Genomic DNA, 22,656 nt, shown 5'->3' with positions numbered 1-22,656 from the left:
ACGAATGTTGTGTATTGACTGTAAGTTGAGAATGTGGGTCTCACGGGGAGAGTGCCGGCGGTAAATCCCTGCAGTCGCACTACCCTCTATTCCCTCGGTGGCTCAGATGGATAGTGTGTCTGCCATGTAAGCAGGACATCTCGGGTTCGAGTCCCGTTCTGGGCACACATTTTATACTGTCCCCGTTCATGTATATCAACGCCCATCAGCAGGTAATGGTATTGATTTCATTGTAAAGCGGTAAAGAGTTTACTTCCATATCTCCTTAAGCTGACTTCTCCGACCACAAGTTCTCCACCTCAAATTGTTCAGTGGGGCGTTCTCTATGACCGGTTACATACAGAAACACCCTGTACGTACTCCACGCAGGCATGATATTTGCAGTATGTCATACATGGGGAGCTTCCGCATATAAGCCTTTAAAACGTGCGAAGAGTGTTTTGCATCATGGGCGCAGGAGGAGGAAACTGTCGAAGTTTCCTTGTGTCTGCTGATGGTGAAAAGAGCGCACAGGGGCAGTCACTTCCGGAGTGGTGGAAATCGAGAGCAAATATTTATGCCCAGACTATTGCAACTGTCGCGAAAAATTCTACGTACACCTCCCTCTAGTGAGAGGGTTATTGTATGTTAACCGGGGGCCTAGAAACGACGGAGAGGCTCCGTCCCAGCCGCAGCCGCAGTGGTCCACAACCCCACGACGACTACTGCAGTCCACTTCACCCCTCCGCCGCTCACACCGAACCCAGGGTTATTTTGCAGTTTGGGCCCCGGTGGACCCCCCCCCAGGGAACGTCTCACACCAGACGAGTGTAACCCCTATGTTTGCGTGGTAGAGTAATGGTAGTGTACGCGTACGTGGAGAACTTGTTTGCGCAGCAATCGCCCACATAGTGTAGCTGAGGCGGAATAAAGGGAACCAGCCCGCATTCGCCGAGGCAGATGGAAAACCGCCTAAAAACCATCCACAGACAGGGCGGTTCACCGGACCTCGACACAAATCCGCCGGGCGGATTCGTGCCGGGGACCAGGCGCTCCTTCCCGCCCGGAAAGCCGTGCGTTAGACTGCACGGCCAACCGGGCGCGCCGAGAGGGTACTTACAAGGGAACCTCCCCATCGCAACCCCCCCCCCCCCTCAGATTTAGTTATAAGTTGGCACAGTGGATAGGCCCTGAAAAACTGAACACAGATCACTCGAGAAAACATGAAGAAGTTGTGTGGAACTATGAAAAAAATTAGTAAAATATACAAACTGAGTAGTCAGTGCGAAGATAGGCAACATCAAGGTCAATGGGTGTCAAGGAGCACCGTGGTCCCGTGGTTAGCGAGAGTAGCTACGGAACGAGAGGTCCGAGGTTCAAGTCTTCCCTCGAGTGAAAAGTTTAATTTTTTTTATTTTCAGTTTATGTGACAAACTATGTTTTCATCACTTTTTTGCGAGTGATTATCACATCCACACGAAAACCTAAATCGGGCAAGGTAGAAGAATATTTTTACCCATTCGCCAAGTGTACAAGTTAGGTGGGTCGACAACATATTCCTGTCATGTGACGCACATGCCGTCACCAGTGTCGTATAGAATATATCAGACGTGTTTTCCTGTGGAGGAATAGGTTGACCTATGACCTTGCGAGAAATGTTTTCGGTTTCCATTGGAGAGGCACGTCCTTTTGTCTACTAATCGCACGGTTTTGCGGCGCGGTCGCAAAACACAGACACTAAACTTATTACAGTGAACAGAGACGTCAATGAACGAACGGACAGATCATAACTTTGCGAAAATAAAGATAGTAAAATTTTCGGTCTACGGAAGAATTGAACCAAGGACCTCTCGTTCCGAATCATCTCACGCTAACCACGGGACCACGACGCTCCTGAGTTCACATTGTCCTTGTTGTTGCATATTTTGCACATCGACTACTCAGTTTGTATGTTTTATTAATTTTTTCCATAGTTCCACACAACTTCTTCCTGTTTTCTCGATTGATCTGTGTTCAGTTTTTCAAGGCCTATCCACTGTGCCACTTATAACTTAATCCGAGGGGGGTGCGATGGGGAGGTTCCCTTGTTAGGGGAGCCGGGCTTTGGCATAACTTAACCCTTTGGTGGGCGCGCCTGCAGCAGATAGCCGTAGTTTAGTTTTCTGTTAGCATCACAGATAGCGTTACAGTTGCGTCCACTTCCAGATACATATTTTTTGTTCTCAACAGATGTCACCACTTCTACATTTGCGCTATTCATGCTTTCAGCAGTTATTATTGTTTGAAACGTGAGTTTTGCGTTTGCGGTGTGTTTGCCGCTACGCGCCTTGTTATGTAAGCCTTCTCTATACTTGTGTTTTTCTTTCGCCTCAAGGCAATCCTTTTATATTAGTATATAATGAATATTCGAATCGAATCAAAGTTCCCATATGCAATTTTCATTACTTTTTACAGTCTTGGATATTGATTTGCACAATATATCACTTTTACAAAAACATGTGTTTCATTAGGTCTCATAAAAGCGTGGAAATGGAGAAAAAGAAGGCATTTGACAGGCACCATCTAATTGTACGTCGTGAAGACTATGAGAAAGTACTGCGAGACCTGTCAGAAGAAGAATTACAAGAATTGTCAGATTCATGTGAATCTCAGTCGGAAGAGGAAGTTATTGAAGACGAAAACCACAGCAGTGACTCCGAACAATCAACAGAGGAAACAAAAGCCCACCTGGTTGAAGAGGGGAGACCGAGCGGTTCTAGGCGCTTCAGTCTGGAACCGCGCGATCGCTACGGTCGCAGGTTCGAATCCTGCCTCGGAAATGGATGTGTGTGATGTCCTTAGGTTAGTTACGTTTAAGTAGTTCTAAGTTCTAGGGGACTGATGACCTCCGCTGTTGAGTCCTATAGTGCTTAGAGCCATTTGAACCATTTGAAGAGGGGAGACAACAAACAGGATTACCGATTTTACGTAGGAAAAGATAAAGAAACTATTTGGATAAGTGGACCGCTTCCTTCTCCTAAAACCAAGGCCAAGAACATCCTAAAAGTTCTGCAATGTCCAAAAGCAAGTGCTGAAATTACAGAAAAAGAAATTGATGCATTTTACCTATTTATTACTGATAGGATGATTATTTTTCCTTAGGTTAAAAATGTAAAACTAATTGCGGTGCAAACGCCGCAACGTGTGCACTCGTGGAAGTATGAAAGCTGCGCTCACCGAAGGGTTAATGAAATATCTAGGAAAATGTGACTGATCTGTTTATGATGGACTGCAGTACCACTGGAAGTTTGAGGTATCAACACATACATACATACATCGCAAGCCAGTGTACGGTGTGTGGCGGAGGTTGCCCTGTACCACTAATAGTGTTTTCCTTTCCTGTTCCACACGCAAACAGATCGAGCAAAAAACGACTGTTCATATTCCTCCGTACGAGCTCTAATTTCTCGTATCTTACAAGGGAACCTCCCCATCGCACCCCCCTCAGATTTAATTGTAAGTTGGCACAGTGGATAGGCCTTGAAAAACTGAACACAGATCAATCGAGAAAACAGGAAGAAGTTGTGTGGAACTATGAAAAATATGTAACATCTAGGCTAACCCGAGCTCAGGAACGCCGTGGTCCCGTGGTTAGCGTGAGCAACTGCGGAACGAGAGGTCTTGGGTTCAAGTCTCCCCTCGAGTTAAAAGTTTAATTTGTTTATTTTAGCAAAGTTATGATCTGTCCGTTCGCTCATTGACGTCTCTGTTCACTGTAATAAGTTTAGTGTCTGTTTTGCGACCGCACCGCAAAACCGTGCGATTAGTAGACGAAAGGACGTGCCTCTCCAATGGGAACCGAAAACATTTGATCCAGGAAAACACGTCTGATATATTCTATACGATACTGGTGACGGCATGTGCGTCACATGACAGGAATATGTTGTCGACCCACCTAACCTGCACACTTGGCGAATGGGTAAAAAGATTCTTCTACCTTGCCCGATTTAGGTTTTCTTATGGATGTGATAATCACTCCCAAAAAAGTGATGAAAACATAAAGAGTGTGTCAAACTCCAACAAATGAATGCAACAGTTTCACAGTCGCACAGTTTTCTCTGTGCTCTGTCAAAACATATGTTTTTAACGTTTTCAAATTTTTCCGTGTGTAGACCGTCAAATCCTGCATATGTCCAAGCAAATCTGAACATGTCCTGGAATTTTGGAGAGCGAAGTTGATTATGTGTGAGTGCCTGAACTCTGATAATTGTCTGAAAAAAAATTAAAATATTCACTCGAGGGAAGACTTTAACCATAGACCTCTCGTTCCACAGCTGCTCGCGCTAACCACGGGACCACGGCGCTCCTAAGCTCACGGCTACTATGATGTGGCCTATGTTACCCATGGACTACTCAGTTTGTATATTTTGCTTATTTTTTCATAGTCCCACACAACTTCTTCCTGTTTTCTCGATTGATCTGTGTTCAGTTTTTCAAGGCCTATCCACTGTGCCAACTTAAAACTAAATCTGAGGGGGGCGCGATGGGGAGGTTCCCTTGTTAGCTCCGCGGGCCCTATGCGGAATGGATGTTGGTGCCAGTGGGATCGTTCTGCAGCTGGCTCCAAATGCCGGTTCTCTGAATTGTCTCACTAGTGTTCGTCGATAAGGACGTCGCTTTCCCTCCAAGGATTTCTCTTAGTTCCTGAAGCATCTCCAAAACACATGCATGTTATTCAAACTTACCGGTAACAAATCTAGTAACCCACCTCGGAATTTCTTCTACGTCTTCCTTTAATATGACCTGGTGCGGATGCCCAACACTCGACCAGTATTTATAAATGATAGAGCGCACCAATCAGTAGTTTTATTTTAGGTTTTACTACGCAAATCCTGATTTCAGCTGGTGCCTGGCCATAGTCAATGCTAAAACGTCAAGAAGTACATGGTCAGGTGATATAATAAAAATTTACAGCTCAAGGCGCAACCTTTATGGCAAAACTCTACCATCTGGTGAGCAAGATGTATGAAACAGGTGAAATACCCTCACACTTCAAGAAGAATATAATAATTCCAATCTCAAAGAAAGCAGGTGTTGACAGATGTGAAAATTACCGGACAATCAGTTTAATAAGCCACAGCTGCAAAATACTAACACGAATTCTTTACAGACGAATGGAAAAACTAGTAGAAGCCGGCCTCGGGGAAGATCAGTTTGGATTCCGTAGAAATACTGGAACACGTGAGGCAATACTGACCTTACGACTTACCTTAGAAGAAAGATTAAGGAAAGGCAAACCTACGTTTCTAGCATTTGTAGACTTAGAGAAAGCTTTTGACAATGTTGACTGGAATACTCTCTTTCAAATTCTAAAGGTGGCAGGGGTAAAATACAGGGAGCGAAAGGCTATTTACAATTTGTACAGAAACCAGATGGCAGTTATAAGAGTCGAGGGACATGAAAGAAAAGCAGCGGTTGGGAAGGGAGTAAGACAGGGTTGTAGCCTCTCCCCGATGTTATTCAATCTGTATATTGAGCAAGCAGTAAAGGAAACAAAAGAAAAATTCGGAGTAGGTATTAAAATCCATGGAGAAGAAATAAAAACTTTGAGGTTCGCCGATGACATTGTAATTCTGTCAGAGACAGCAAAGGACTTGGAAGAGCAGTTGAACGGAATGGATGGTGTCTTGAAGGGAGGATATAAGATGAACATCAACAAAAGCAAAACGAGGATAATGGAATGTAGTCGAATTAAGTCGGGTGATGTTGAGGGTATTAGATTAGGAAATGAGACACTTAAAGTAGTAAAGGAGTTTTGCTATTTGGGGAGCAAAATAACCGATGATGGTCGAAGTAGAGAGGATATAAAATGTAGACTGGCAATGGCAAGGAAAGCGTTTCTGAAGAAGAGAAATTTGTTAACATCAAGTATAGATTTAAGTGTCAGGAAGTCATTTCTGAAAGTATTTGTATGGAGTGTAGCCATGTATGGAAGTGAAACATGGACGGTAAATAGTTTGGACAAGAAGAGAACAGAAGCTTTCGAAATGTGGTGCTAGAGAAGAATGCTGAAGATTAGATGGGTAGATCACATAACTAATAAGAAGGTACTGAATAGGATTGGGGAGAAGAGGAGTTTGTGGCACAACTTGACCAGAAGAAGGGATCGGTTGGTAGGACATGTTCTGAGGCATCAAGGGATCACCAATTTAGTATTGGAGGGCATCGTGGAGGGTAAAAATCGTAGGGGGAGACCAAGAGATAAATACACTAAGCAGATTCAGAAGGATGTAGGTTGCAGTAGGTACTGGGAGATGAAGAAGCTTGCACGGGACAGAGTAGCATGGAGAGCTGCATCAAACCAGTCTCAGGACTGAAGACCACAACAACAACAACAACAGGGTGTCCACAATGAGACACCAACATTTTAATATCCTATATCTTTCTCATTTCAGATGGTGGACCTGTGAATCCTGAAGTGGCAGACAGAGCAACTCAACAAGTTTGTGGTGTGCAAATTTAATAAGCCAAGTGGCCGTAGTGGAGCTGCAATCAATTATTTTAGCAAAATGGAGGATATAAAGGAGCATGCACAAGTGGTCTGGTGGTATGAGGAGACAAAATCGGCGACCCAAGTGCAAAGAAAACTTTTGTCGAGTTTACAACAAAGCGCCCTCCTCGTTCAAGACTATAAAGAAGTGGTGTGATCAGTTTTTGGCTACTGGGAGTGTTGCGAAAGGGCACGATGATGGTAAGTCTGCGATCAGCGAACATCGTGTGGAACACGTGCGGCGGTCATTCGAACAAATTCCACAGAAGTTAGTGCGACAGGCAGCACGAGAACTTCGTATGAAACACGTCAACAGTGCACAAAGTGCTTCATCAGCGATTACGTTTGTACGCATATAAAGTGCAGGTTGTGCAAGAAATCGAGCCTGATGATCGACCAAAGCGAGAAGAATTTGCACGTGTCATTTTAGATCGCATTGCCGCAGACGAGACATTTTTATCACGCGTGATGTTTACTGACGAGGCAACCTTTCACGTGCCAGGGGCTGTCAATCGTCACAATGTGCGCATATGGGGGTCCGAAAACCCACATGCACCTAGGGAACACATGCGCGACAGTCCGAAAGTTAATGTGTGGTGTGGTTTGATGATAAATCGCATTGTTGGGCAGTTTTTCTTTCAGGAGCCGACTGTGGATGGAGCCATGTTGGAACAATTTGCCGTGCCACAGATAACAGACCTACAGCCAAATGTGATCCTTCAACAGGATGGTGCACCACCCCATTGGAGCCTTGATGTCCGAGAAAATTTTTAAATGACACATTCCCGCAACGATGGATTGGCCGTGAAGGTCCAATTCCTTGGCCGCCACGTTCGCCAGACATAACCCCCCTCGATTTTTTCTTGTGGGGTTATGTGAAAGACCAGGTATACGCTACACCAGCAAAGGACCTGCAAGACTTGAAACAGCGCATAAGAATTGTCATCAACTGTGTCACAGAACAGATGCTCCGCAACACATGGCACGAAATCGATTATAGACTTGATATTCTTCGCGCTACCTGTGGCGCCCATGTTCAAGTGTACTGAACTGTCCACCTGTGTATGGAAACTTGATGAGCTGCTGTATGATTTCCCTGTATTTGTTCGTCAATAAATTGTGTTTCCTCTCAGATTTTATGAGTTCAAATGTTGGAGTCTCATTGTGGACACCCTGTATATTAGATTACATGCCACTATTTTTTTAATCTCGATGCATGTTAGTTCCCTGTTGTTTGGGCATCACAGTTCTTTGACTACTACTGTATAAAGAAGGTAGGCTGTCTTGGAGAACACATCAATTGGTTGTATGGCACCCTCTTATGAACTACGTATACAACATTTAAAGGAAAGTAAAAAAAAAACTTAAAAGAGAAGAGACAAGCAGTCATCATTCAACAACAGTGGCAGCAAATAACACAGGAGATAAAGAATCCGACAGCCCTCAACAATTGTCTGACTATTTTAATTTAAATGAAGGATCAAATTCCCTTCCATGCAAGGGGACTTTGAGGATGGCACTGGGTGGTAACCCATTAAGCGCTCAACTTACACAAGAAAAGAGTAATAAGCCGAGGGAAAATCTTTCACAAACAAATGTACAGCTAATATATGATCAACACAAAGGTTATAGATATCGCTGTGACACAGGAGGCCCATTTTATCTATTTGCTGAGGAACGTAATGGTAATGTGGGTAAATACCAAACCATGGACTTAGGGAAAATAATATTTACCTCAGATTCTGAGAATAAGCAGAAAATCACAAATCTCAAGGTTGTGTGGAAAAACAGAATTAGGATTGATTTATCAACAAGAGAGGCTCTAAATAAGTTTGTGGAGGACAACCCACTGCACCACAGATGGTAGCATACATACCAAACCACAGAACACATAATGAAGGAGTTATGAGAAACGTAGAGCCCAAATTAACAGAGTTAGAGATGAAAAATTGTCTTCAGTCTACAATTACAGTCACCCATGTAAGCTGAATGATTGAGAGAATAAGTAATTTAGAAATAACAAACTAAGTACCCCAACAAACATGTATGGTCAAATTTGCATCACAGTTCCTACCAGAATATGTGATGATATATGGCATGAAATGTAATGTTAGATCTACGTATCCCTAGGGAGGCAATGCTTTAAATGCCTTCAGTGTAGCCATCTAGTAATCAATGTCAGTCACAGACTCAGTGCAATCAGTGTGGAGGGCATCATGAGACAGCTTAGTACGGGGAACCACACATCGAGAGATAAGTCTTGGCCAGTATATCTCAAAGAACAAGAAATTAAGAAAGTATCAGCTACATACAATATAGCCTTTAAGGAAGCTGAATAATATTTAAACCAAAGATCTTATGCTGCTGTGGTGGTGAACCTTAGGAGTAAACTGGATTGGGAGAAAGAGTTTCCCCCACACAAAGTATTTAGCAGAGATTCACTACAACTGTTCATCGCAGTACGCCAAAACAAATAAGAATTACATCAACTTCAAGTCCTCTTTTTGCAAATATAAATTTACCAATATCTCCTAAGAGAAACCCATATGCACCTCGACCACATACTGCCGAACCACAACAGACAATTATATCTGGAGATAAGGATAAGAATACAGCGATAATCTAACAGTTGGTGGCTGGTATAACAAATCTAATAATACAGTTTATGTCGTTAAACAAAGATAGTCTGGATCAGGCTAATATATACAATATGACTGCTTCGACAGTATAAAAAAATAAATAAGGATTAGGAAAGAAACATGTTATACTTACACTCTACTCATATAAACAGAATAATGGATATTAAAGTTCTCCAGTGGAATGCCAGATCCTTATATGCTAATAGAGAGTCGTTCATGCATGAGCTTTATAATTATAGTTGTTATAAATGAAACTTGGATTAAACCAAATATGACTACTAGACATCGATGATATCAAGTAATAAGATTGGATCAAGAGGGTGGAAACGGTGGAGTAGCTATATTGACTAGTACAAAATTCAGCTATAAACCCATCACCATGTCACTGCCTACTCTTGAAATGATGATTCTCCATCGCATCTGTATAACATCCCCAACATGTAGGAATTTTGAATAACACATGCACACAATGTCGCAATATATGCCAAAACCCTTCCTAATATGTGGGAACTTCAATGCCCATCACATACACTATGTGATCAAAAATATCCGGACAACTGTCTGAAAATGACTTACAAGTTTGTGGCGCCCTCCATAGGTAATGCTGGAATTCAATATGTTGTTGGCCCACCCTTAGCCTTGATGACAGCTTCCACTCTCACAGGCATACGTTCAATCAGGTGCTGGAAGGTTTCTCGGGCAATGGCAGCCCATTCCTCACAGAGTGCTGCACTGGAGAGAGGTATCGATGTTGGTCGGTGAGGCCTGGCACGAAGTCAGCATTCCAAAACATCCCAAAGGTGTTCTGTAGGATTCAAGTCAGGGCTCTATGCAGGCCAGTCCATTACAGGAATGTTATTGTTGTGCAACCACACTGCCACAGGCCGTGCATTATGAACAAGTGCTCGATTGTATTGAACGATACAATTGCCATCCCTGAATTGCTCTTCAACAGTGGGAAGCAAGAAGGTGCTTAAAGCATCATTGTAGGCCTGTGCTGCAATAGTGCAAGGCAGAACAACGAGGGGTGCAAGCCCCCTCCATGTGAAACACCACCACACCATAACACCACTGCCTCCGAATTTTACTGTTGGCACTACACATGCTGACAGATGACGTTCATCGGGCACTTGCCATACCCAAACCTTGCCATCAGGTCGCCACGCTGTGTACCGTGATTCATCACTGCACACAACGTTTTTCCACTGTTCAGTAGTCCCCGTTTACGCTCCTTACACCAAGCGAGGCGGCGTCTGTCATTTACCAGCATGATAAGTGGCATATGAGCAGCCACTCAACCATGAAATCCAAGTTTACTCACCTCCCACCTAACTGTCATAGCACTTGCAGTGGATCCTGATTGAGAATTCCTGTGTGATGCTCTGGATAGCTGTCTGCCTATTACACATTATGAACCTCTTCAACTGTCGGCAGTCTCTATCAGTCAACAGATGAGGTCACCTGTATGCTTTTGAGCTGTATGTGTCCCTTCACATTTCCACTACGCTATCAGATTTGAAACAGTGGACCTAGGGAAGTTTAGGAGTGTGGAAAGCTCATGTACAGATGGAGGACACAAGTGACACCCAATTACCTGACCACGTTCGAAGTCTGTGAGTTCTGCAGAGCGACCCATTCTGCTCTCTCACGATGTCTTACGATTACTGAGATCACTGATATGGAGTACCTGGTAGTAAGTGACAGCAAAATGCACCTAATATGAAAAACATATGTTTTTGGAGGTGTCTGGATACTTTTGATCACATTGTGTAGCATGGGGGTGTCACATGAATGATAAGGCAGGAAATACATAATGCCTTGCAATGATGATTATAACATGATCATATACAATGATGGATCTGTAACATTAAACCAAGAACCATGGTTGAGTGGGTATAACATAAGCTTCTCCCTGTATGAACCATGCCACAGCATGGTCAGTTCTGCAGGATACCATGGAATCAGATCATTTCTCTGTAACTATAGATACACAGTGTGAGAAAGTAACTGAGCACACATGGCCAACAAATTGACTAGGAACATGAACAAAGCGGATAGGCATAAATATCACCAAATTCTTGAATTAGTAGTAAAATCAATAGAAAAAAAACAACCTGCACACAGGGCCTATAGGCAGCTGCAGAACAGCATATACTTTGCAGCAAATGAATTTATCCAAAAACAACCTTTATCACCAAAAGCAAGGCAAATGGGTAATCTGTGGTGGAATGAAGACTACAATAAATCTCGACAGAAGGCAGCGTTATGTGAATATGTTAAACAGCCTAATGCGATCAGGTTTTTGTTCTACAAACAAACAGCAGCTAGAACCAAGAAAATACTGAAATCCATTAAGAAGAACAGTTGGATAAAGTATTGTTGTAGTTTGACCAAGAATACTAAATCAGAGATATGGCAGAAGGTCACCAGATTTAGGTATATTACCCCTGCAGTCAATAACATACAGTAATATGAGTGGATAGAAGAATTCTGTGACCTTATTGCCCCACCAAGTGTTTGTAATATGCTGATCAGGATACAAAGGGAAACTGCTGCAACTCAAAATGTGCTAACTGCACAACTCTGTATTGATGAGATGATATCAGTCATCAGAGAGAGCCCTAACACTACCCCAGGAATGGATCACTTCACATATTCCATGACACAAAACATGAAAACATGCCTGGTAGTACTGTAGAATTACTTCTTCAAATATATCACAGAATTTGGATGCATCATGGGAAATACGGAAGCGTCCGATCCCACCCGTCTGCTTTGCCCCGTAACATCATCACAAATATGGCGGAAACGACCATAAACCACCATTCCAATATGGCGCATGTAAAATCGTTACGTACACATTATAAATACGAAAACACACACACACACACACACACACACACACACACACACACACACACACACACACACGTTCCACAAAAAGCCTAATGACACTAATGGGACAAACACGGGAAACTGGGGGTTTTTGTGGGGGGGGGGGGGGGACAAACTAAATATAAACAAATTTAGACACCCACCCCCATACAAAACCATGCAAAACGACAAAAAACCGACAACACAAAACTCCCCAAATACCACTAAACACAATATCATCTGGAATCGGACACTTCCCTTGACCTATATAGCTCAACAGCAGCTCCCGATCCCATAAATTGGGATCGAACACTTGCCAAACAGATGTAAAAACTATCAGCTTCAACGCGGTATTTCTCATCATTTCTCGAAGACGCGTGCTATTAATTTTATCCTTCATATTCATTCCTGAACAAAAACAACAACCGATTAATTTACTCAAATTACCACACGACCTACAGCGAACAACACTAAATTAACCTGCACACAAAACCACTAAATTGTTAACTCACTGAAACGAATTCCACTACAAACACAGCCAACACTAGAACAATTCTGTATAATGAGCAAGACCAAACTGAGCCCATTACACCACACAAACGAAAGCCCTGAACATACCACCAGAGGGCACAACATGACGACATCTACAAATACGCCACACTCACAAACCAAACTCCGCACCGTCATGACGTCACACACCACAACAGCCTTACATCACGGGTCAAAGCCGACGGGTGGGATCGGACGCTTCTGTCGAATTCCAGAATGGAAGCCACACATCATAGTCTGCATATACAGGGTGTTTCAAAAATGACCGGTATATTTGAAACGGCAATAAAAACTAAACGAGCAGCGATAGAAATACACCGTTTGTTGCAATATGCTTGGGACAACAGTACATTTTCAGGCGGACAAACTTTCGAAATTACAGTAGTTACAATTTTCAACAACAGATGGCGCTGCAAGTGATATGAAAGATATAGAAGACAATGCAGTCTGTGGGTGCGCCATTCTGTACGTCGTCTTTCTGCTGTAAGCGTGTGCTGTTCACAACGTGCAAGTGTGCTGTAGACAACATGGTTTATTCCTTAGAACAGAGGATTTTTCTGGTGTTGGAATTCCACCGCCTAGAACACAGTGTTGTTGCAACAAGACGAAGTTTTCAACGGAGGTTTAATGTAACCAAAGGACCGAAAAGTGCTACAATAAAGGATCTGTTTGAAAAATTTCAACGGACTGGGAACGTGACGGATGAACATGCTGTAAAGGTAGGGCGACCGCGTACGGCAACCACAGAGGGCAACGCGCAGCTAGTGCAGCAGGTGATCCAACAGCGGCCTCGGGTTTCCGTTTGCCATGTTGCAGCTGCGGTCCAAATGACACCAACGTCCACGTATTGTCTCATGCGCCAGAGTTTACACCTCTATCCATACAAAATTCAAACGCGGCAACCCCTCAGCGCCGCTACCATTGCTGCACGAGAGACATTCGCTAACGACATAATGCACAGGATTGATGATGGCGATATGCATGTGGGCAGCATTTGGTTTACTGACGAAGCTTATTTTTACCTGGACGGCTTCGTCAATAATCAGAACTGGCGCATATGGGGAACCTAAAAGCCCCATGTTGCAGTCCCATCGTCCCTGCATCCTCAAAAAGTACTGGTCTGGGCCGCCATTTCTTCCAAAGGAATCATTGTCCCATTTTTCAGATCCGAAACGATTACTGCATCACGCTATCTGGACATTCTTCGTGAATTTGTGGCGGTACAAACTGCCTTAGACGACACTGCGAACACCTCGTGGTTTATGCAAGATGGTGCCCGGCCACATCGCACGGCCGACGTCTTTAATTTCCTGAATGAATATTTCGATGATCGTGTGATTGCTTTGGGCTATCCGAAACATACAGGAGGCGGCGTGGATTGGCCTCCCTATTCGCCAGACATGAACCCCTGTGACTTCTTTCTGTGGGGACACTTGAAAGACCAGGTGTACTGCCAGAATCCAGAAACAATTGAACAGCTGAAGCAGTACATCTCATCTGCATGTGAAGCCGTTCTGCCAGACACGTTGTCAAAGGTTTCGGGTAATTTCATTCAGAGACTACACCATATTATTGCTACGCATGGTGGATATGTGGAAAATATCATACTATAGAGTTTCCCACACCGCAGCGCCATCTGTTGTTGAAAATTGTAACTACTGTAATTTCGAAAGTTTGTCCGCCTGAAAATGTACTGTTGTCCCAAGCATATTGCAACAAACGGTGTATTTCTATCGCTGCTCGTTTAGTTTTTATTGCCATTTCAAATATACCGGTCATTTTTGAAACACCCTGTATATAAAAAAGTGAAAGATCCATTATTAGCTGCTTCTTACAGACAGATTTTATTATCAAGTATTGCTCAAATATTGGAAAAACTCTTAACAAGGCGACTGGAATGGTGGGTAGAATATTCATCCTTACTAGCTGGATCACAATCAGGTTCTGTAAAGGTACAACCTGCAAAGGCAACATTTCAATATTTTTCGCCTCCGTGTTAGCCAGCTTTGGCGAGAGAAAATATACAGTAGCACTATTTTTAGTGCAAAACATATTAGATAAGTTACCACTTTTAGGAACTCCCTGTCAGTTTGTAGAAAGTATGTCATCATTAATAAGTGAATAAACTATATGCTAGAAAGGATAATGAATTCAAGGGCCTGTTCTTGGTGGACAATGGCTACCACAAAGATCAGTACTCAGACCACTACTATATGCAATATATACCTATCTACATCGATACTCTGCAAATCACATTTAAGTGCCTGATAGAGGGTTCATCAAACCACCTTCACAATTCTCTATTATTCCAATCTGGTATAGCACAAGGAAGGAATGAACACACATCTTTCCGTACAAGCTCTGATTTCCCTTATTTTATCGTTGTGATCGTTCCTCCCTATGTAGGTCGATGTCAACTAAATATTTTCGAATTCAGAGGAGAAAGATGGCGATTGGAATTTCTTAAGAAGATTCCATCCCAATGAAAAACACCTTTCGTGTCATGATTTCCAGCCCAAATCCTGTATCATTTCTGTGACACTCTCTCCCATATTTAATGATAATACAAAACATCTTGCCTTTCTTTGAACTTTTTTGATGTACTCCGTCAGTCCCATCTGGTAAGGATCCCACACCACGCAGCAGTATTCTAAAAGAGGACGGACATACGTGGTGCAGGCAGTCTCCTTAGTAGGTCCATTACATTTTCTACGTGTCCTGCCAATAAAACGCAGTCTTTGGTTAGCCTTCCCCACAACATTTTCTGTGTGTTCCTTCCAATTTAATGGATACGGAAAGGGCAATAGCTCAGCCTGCAGTTTGCAGATGACATGTGTATTTACTTCTGATGATGTATTACAGGAGGCAATGAACAACCTTCCATCATCGATAAAGAACCTGATCTAGACTGGATTATGGAAATGGCCTGATGATGGTACCTGAGAAATCTTCAGCAGTCATATTCACCAGTAATGGTTATATGCCAAGAAATTGTTTAACACATGTAGACAAAGTAATACAAGGTAAAGCACTTATTCAGTTCTTAGGAAGGACACTGGACAGCAAGCTGACCTGGACGGCACATATTAAAATCTTAATAGAAACCCATGAGCAAATGCTTAATATTATTCGATCACTTACAACATGGTGGGGATCACATCCTTCAGTACTGCTGCTCCTATATCGCTCCCTCATTAGATCTAGATTGGATTATGGATGTATCTACTATAAGTACATGACATGCAAAGTGTTGGAGAAACTGGATAGATTGCAGTACCTCTGTGTATGCACATGCTTAGGAGCAATGAAATCCACATCTAGAAATGCACTCGTGGTGAGAGCACAAGAGATGCACCTCCATATAAGCAGGAAGATGCTCATGGAATGATACACAACAGAGAAATTATCATGCTCACAGCATCCAATCCATTAAATTTTACGACTGTATCATCCTTCTCCAGGAATTGGGGTAGAAAACCTTTTGATTTCATTCTGGCATACAATTATTAGGCAAATGAGTGAAAAGCTATTGCCACAAGTACACAGTGCCCTGATTACCAATAAGATTATTTCGTAATCAGGGTTTGCATCTCAATCCAAATTTGATAAAGGCAAAGTCTGACTTCTTGCACACAATTACAGCATTGCAAAGACAAATGGAGGAAACAAGACAATGGGTAACCACATATACACGAATCAAAGACAGCAGCAGAGGACAATACAGAATGTGCGATATTTAGTCCACATCTGCAGAGAGCCCAAACATATAAATTACTAGCAACTACTTCTACCTATCTGACTGAAACAATCACTGTGTTAAAGGTGATACAACAGTCTGCGAATGAGAAATACACTTCCTATGTAATATTATCAGACTCAAAAAGTGTATGTCAAGCAATAACAAATATAAAAATCTCTAAAAACACCAATGAGTTCATTATTCGTATTGTGAATGTCTCAGAAGGCAGAAATCAATTGCCTTTATGTGGGTGAAAGAAAACTGTGGAATCCCAGGCAATGAAAAAGCAGATAAGTTAGCAAAGCAGGGTTTGAGCATTGGGACAGCACTAGACATACAGCTTCCCTATAAGGAATATGGACAAGGGCATTCCAATCTTGGCAGGAAGAATGGACACAGACAGGGCTTATGATACAAAGGAGGCGACTATGCGCGAATACAACCACGGATTCTGAAATTACCTCGGTTTGAATACATTTGTGGACCCCGACAATCGACAGTCATATTAAGTAGAATAAGGCTTAATTGTGGGACATTTCCGGGGCATTTATACTGAGTGCATATAAACCAAACACCAGCCTGTGACTGTGACAGTACTATACAGGGAGACACAAAGCATATATTATTTCTATGCAGAAAACATAGTAAGGCGAGGAACAAGTTGTTAGCACTTGCTATCAAAAATAAAATTCTGCAGCCAATGTCGGTGAAGTCCATGCTATCTGAACACAACATTAAAAACCTACAAGAAGATAATTGAATTTATATGTAATGAAGAGATAAAAATATTAAGTTCAGTAGTAACTATAAGGAACAGGAAAACAAGCTGCACTAAACGAAGTGGATACTGAGTGAACAAAGATAATATTATTACGCAGCAATGAATGAATGGTGTCCAACCGAAGCCAAAGAATGAAACAACAAATAAACATCTTTGACATGATCTTTGTGGAAACTTAGGGTCGACAGAAGCGTCCGATCCCACGCGTCGGCTTTGACCTGTGAGACATCATGACGGCGCGGAGTTTGGTTTGAGTGTGGCTGTCTCCAGTTCTGTTTTATCTTATTTTATTTACTTTTCTGATCTGTTCGTTCTATCCTGTGAGATTTTTTTTTTTTTTTTTAAGACAAAACCACTAATCAGCTACTGAAGCATCTTTATCTTCTATCGGTTGCAGGGGTTACAACCCCTGGGGAGGTGGGTGGGTATTCATGCATGGCTGTCTTCTCTTACACGTTGTAGCTACGCAAGGCGTCTAAATTTGTTTATATTTAGTTTGCCCCCCACCCAAAACACCCCATTTCCAGCACTTGTCCCGTTAGTGTCATTAGGCTTCTTGTGGAAAGAGTGTGTGTTTGTTTTTGTTTCCGCCATATTTGTGACGTCATGGGACAAAGCAGATGGGCGGGATCGGACGCTTCCGTATTTCCGAAACTTACTAGTACTCTTGCATTCTCTCATCTGGTTTTGATGCTTTTCCACTATTAATGGAAGTGATGGTAGCTGCTTTTTTTTATTCTGTGACAGTTATCTCATTATCTGTCATTTTGACATTTGTAAGATGACTGCCAGGAGGGACCATGTTACACGAGGTCAACAGAGATGTCTGATCCCACCCGTCTGCTTTGACCCGTGACGTCATTATAGCGTGGAGTTTAGCTTATCAGTTGGTTGTGTTTGTAAAAGTCATCTTCTTGTGTTACAGCACAGAGTTCAGTTTGTGTGTTGAGTTAGTTGAGTTTGATGGTGTCCTCTGGTGGTGTGTGTGGGTGGGTGTGGTCCGAGTGTTATGTTGTGTATTGGGTTCATTTGAGCTTTGGTGGTGGCAGTGCGCAGCTTTTCTGAGTGCCTTTGACTGAAGAATTGAAATTGATTTCAGTGAGTCATCAATTAATCTTTTTTTGTTTTGTTTATGTGACTGTGTTATCAAAATGGCTCAAATGGCTCTGAACACTGTGGGACTTAACATCTGAGGTCATCAGTCCCCTAGACTTAGAACTACTTAAACCTAACCTAACCTAAGAACATTACACACATCCGTGCCCGAGGCAGGATTCGAACCTGCGACTGTAGCGGTCGCGCGGCTCCAGACTGCAGCGCCTACAACTGCTCGGCCACTCACTGTGTTATCGATAGGTGTTATTGGTTTGCTGTTTGTCATGCGGTAAGGCGTTTAACTTATTGTGTGGCTTCTTTTGATAGGTATGAATATCACTATAAAATACAATAGCTCGAGGTTGCGTGAATAGATGGGCGAGGACATGATGTCTCTCATCAAGTTTCTCCAGATGTTCGGTCTCTTAGCAGAAATTGCGAAATGTAGTGTGTGCAGGGAAAACATGAGGTAGGCAAGAGTTTCGGCATCTCGGACCAGGGACTGTTACATGTGGTGGTGCCGAAAGGATAACATTTGGCACTCCTTCACACGCGGTACCTGGTTCAAGAAATCTAAGTTGGCCATGAGAGAGATTCTTTTGATGATTTATTATTTTCGTTATCGGTCTTATAACAGTTTTTGCGTCCGTGAGTCTGGAGTGAGTGAAAGGGCAGTTTTAGATCAGTTGTCTTTTTGTATGGAATTGTGTTCAGAATATGTGAAGTATAGGGATAAATTGGCTGGGGGTGGTGGTCGAGATAGATGAGTCTGGGTTTGGTAAGAAAAAGTATGGGAGGGTAAGTCTCTGGTTGGTTTATGGATGTGGAGGGGAGGGGTGTTATTTGGGGGGGGGGGGGGGTATGCGGATTGTGTTTTCAGGGTTTTGGAGGGGCATACTAGTAGGGAATTGGTGAGGTTAATTGAAGAGTATAGTAGAACTGTAGTGTCAGATGGTTTTTTGTCGTATAGGGGGTTGGGGAATAGGGGTTATGATCATTCAGTTGTAAATCATAGTTTAAAGTTCAAAGATCACGAAACTCTGACGGCTAAATCAGTCATAGGGAGGGCGCAGAGGTGCCCTTCTAACCTGTAATCTCATTTAGATGAGTATTGCTGGTGGAAGAGTGTTGCTGGGGAGTACTGCCTTTTTTTTTTTTTTGTACAGTTAGTAAGATGTACAAGTCAAGTCCGGTTAGTTGAGGGAGGTTTTGTATGTGGAAGTGGGTAATGGTTATGGATTTTGGTGGGTTGGAAGGGGGGGGGGGGGGGTTGTTTTATGATTATGTTGCAGAGGATCTGTTTTGTTGCAGTTGTCTTTAAGTTGTAATGTGTGGCTGAGTTTCGTTCATTTTGTGTTTTTTATTTGTTGGCGATTAATTTTTTTTTTTTTTTTTTTTTTTTTTTTTTTTTTTTTTTTTTTTTTTTGTAGGGGGGTGTTGGTAGGTTGTGGGTGGTTTGGAAGTTCTTCTTTTGGTTGTGTTTTCTTTGTTTGGGTGTGCGTGGGGGGGGGGGGTAGCTAACCTAGTGTGTAGCCCCACAATTTGTTCATGGTAAGTAGTCGTTTATTTGGGTCTACTGTTTGCGAGATGTGAAGTTTTGTCAGTTTGGTTTTATTTATTGCAGGTGTAGGTATTTGTTCTTTGATATCGTCAACTGTGGCTGACCTTTGTAGGTTAAGGAAAGTGTCCGATTCCAATTTTTCTCATTGTCGATGTATGTGTCATAATATCGTCAGCTGTAATTGACCTATACAGGTCAAGGGAAATGTTTTATTCCAAAGTGTGTCATCGTAGCTGCATGTGTTTTGATACTGTCAGTTGTAGCTGACCTATATAGGTCAAGGGAAGTAGCCGATTCCACCCGACGTAAGGATGGTGGTGTGCGTGACGGCATTACGGTGTGGAGTCTGAGTTTGGTCGATTTTTCTCGAGTTGTAATGTTTGGTGTATTGAATGTGTTTTAATTTACATAGGAATGTTTGACTTTTGAATTTTTGAGGTGTTGTGGTTTTGCTTTTGTTTTTCATAGTTGTAGGTGTTGGTTTTCTTGTATAAATAGTTATGGTTGACCTATATAGGTCAAGGGAAATGACCGATTCTAATTATCGTAGTTTTATATGTAGGTATTGGTGTTTTGGTATCGTCAGCTGTGGTCAAGGGAAATGTCTGATTCCAATTTTCGTAGTTTTTGCTGTAGGCTTTGGTGTTTTGGTATCGTCAGCCGCAGTTGACCTATGTAGGTCAAGGAAAGTGTCTAATTCCTGTAGATTTTATAATTCTTTTTTTGTTTTTCGTCATTTTGTGTGTTTTGGGATCGTGGTGTGTATTTTTTTTTTGCTGTTACTCCCTAAAATCCCTAATTTCCAGTGACTGCCTCGTTAGTTTGTATTTTTGGAGGGAGGTGTTATTGTCGCATTTATACGTATTTTTTGCCGTGTGTATGCAGTGAGACGCTTAGAATAGCCATTTCCGCCATATTGTGGACGGTATCGGACACTTCCGTAATGCCCCATATCATCGTCCTAATCACCGAATCTTTGGAGCTGACTACTCAAATACTCTACAATTTGTATCCTATCAAAGAACATTACATACAATGTTTCCCACATCAACACGCTATACATTTTCCGAAAAACCACAAATTTGAACAAAAAAATTCAACTGCGTGAAGTTAACTGTGAGAATACAGCATACTAGGTTGCGGTTACTATATACGCTATATAGCTCGGCAATTCGAATAGAAATTGTGTAATTTTTTCCCGGAGATATTTGTTCCGGTTTGTAGCATGTGGTGAAAGTGCATTTACGGTAGCACAGTGTCTTTTCCCGTTGCTACACCCTTCCAACATCGCTTCTCTTCTGTAAATTACGTGGAAGTTGTTTACATTAATAGGGCTCTTTCAGTCTGTCCTAAGACATATGGTCCCTATTTATTCTTACGATAATATATCTAAAGTAAATTAATATTCAGTGGTTTTCGTGTTAGGCCTATACAACACAGCGAAAGCAAAAATAAATATTCAATTGTTTTGAATGTAGCCTACTATCATGAATGTACTGGCAATACACACGACTCTAAAAATTGTTATAATCATACTATATTTACTTGCTTCAGGATGTCCTACACTGTAACGCATTTTAGATGAAGACAATGATTTCACCTGAACATAGTAAACGTATATACAACAAATTGGAACATGAAATAAAAGCAGTAACATACCAAAGTACTATGTTAAAATGGCGTCTAAAACGGAAAATTTAAAGTTCCGTCTCAAGCAACACATAAAACCTAAATGCATAACGCGTAATAACTGAAAAGCGTTATATAGGCCAAACGGGAAGAAACTTCTTGACACGTCACACAGGGCAATCATACGGTTGCACAGAAGAATCGTACACAAGTAAAAAAGACTTCGTTTGGTTTTCACTTAAAAACATAACACTTCAAACACTGAAAAATCTAATGCGTTTCCACACAACCTACACAGTAACAAGGGACAGTCTCTGGACGCAGGGGAAGAGCAAGAAATACATTATACAGCAAGCAGAAAAAATCAAAATAGAAAAATAAGCAAATCACACCTGCTGCTGCGCTTCACACGTCCAGCCGCTGCCGCCCCCAAGTGTCAACTGAATATGATGTAAACAAACCGAACGTCTAACAGCTAGCCAGAGCTGCCAACCCTGTCACGCGTATTTCGGCTCACGAACATTCAAAATATGCTACATAGAAATTGAGATAATACGGAAAACTTACATTGATGTCAGATAAACGACATATACTATTTTCAGTATTTGTATTTATTATTTATCCTGTGGATCACATACTGTACAAAAAGTACGCATGATGTAGCAAAATTAAGAAACATGCAGTTTCAGAACACTGTTTTCTATACAACAAATTTACACAGATAGAATGTAAAGAGAAAAATTGCTAATTGATGAGTGTCGTAAAACACAGAGTATACAAAGAAATCAATATGAGCAACTAAGAAGTATGTAGGTAATGGATTGTCGCTCGAAAATTTGTATAAATTTGCTCATTGATGAAGTACAGCAACACACAGAGTATGCAAACAATGAATATGAGCAACTAAGAAATATGTAGACAAATTGACTGCCGCTCGATACTTTATATAAATATTCATTGAAATACAGAAATAATGAAAATGACCACTGGAAATACCAACAGAAAAAGAATGATACTTAAAAATACGCGAGACATGAAATTATCCGTTAAGAATGCACGAACAATGAAATTTGTTACTAATAAAAGGTGTACATATAAAAAAAGCTTTACATTTTCGAGAAGTGTAACTGAAACATACTGTAAAATTATAGGTTACTACTTTGCCTACAAATCTTCTACATTCACTCACATTATTTTCCAAAGAAAGCAGAAGTTTCATGTTTGCCAACTCAGCTTATATTTAGTTGTTAATATTTATTCAATACTTTTTTAATTTCTCAT

At 41.8% G+C, this 22,656-nt stretch overlaps 1 protein-coding gene across 2 annotated transcripts in view; it reads right to left on the bottom strand.

Annotated features, from left to right (window-relative positions):
- The window catches only part of LOC126215056 (F-box/LRR-repeat protein 7-like), a 167,851-nt gene extending 146,033 nt beyond the window's left edge, over positions 1-21,818 (bottom strand). For both annotated transcript variants that reach the window (XM_049941702.1, XM_049941703.1), the window contains exon 1: positions 21,768-21,818. The gene's annotated coding sequence lies outside the window, so the exon portion shown is untranslated. The remainder of the gene's footprint in view (positions 1-21,767) is intronic.
- Between the last annotated feature and the right edge of the window lie 838 nt (positions 21,819-22,656).

This window comes from Schistocerca nitens, chromosome 12, assembly GCF_023898315.1.
Source record: "Schistocerca nitens isolate TAMUIC-IGC-003100 chromosome 12, iqSchNite1.1, whole genome shotgun sequence".
In the NCBI taxonomy this organism is placed as follows: domain Eukaryota; kingdom Metazoa; phylum Arthropoda; class Insecta; order Orthoptera; family Acrididae; genus Schistocerca; species Schistocerca nitens.
The sequence above is the reverse complement of the archived record's forward strand: the minus strand, read 5'-3'. Positions and strand labels throughout refer to the sequence as shown.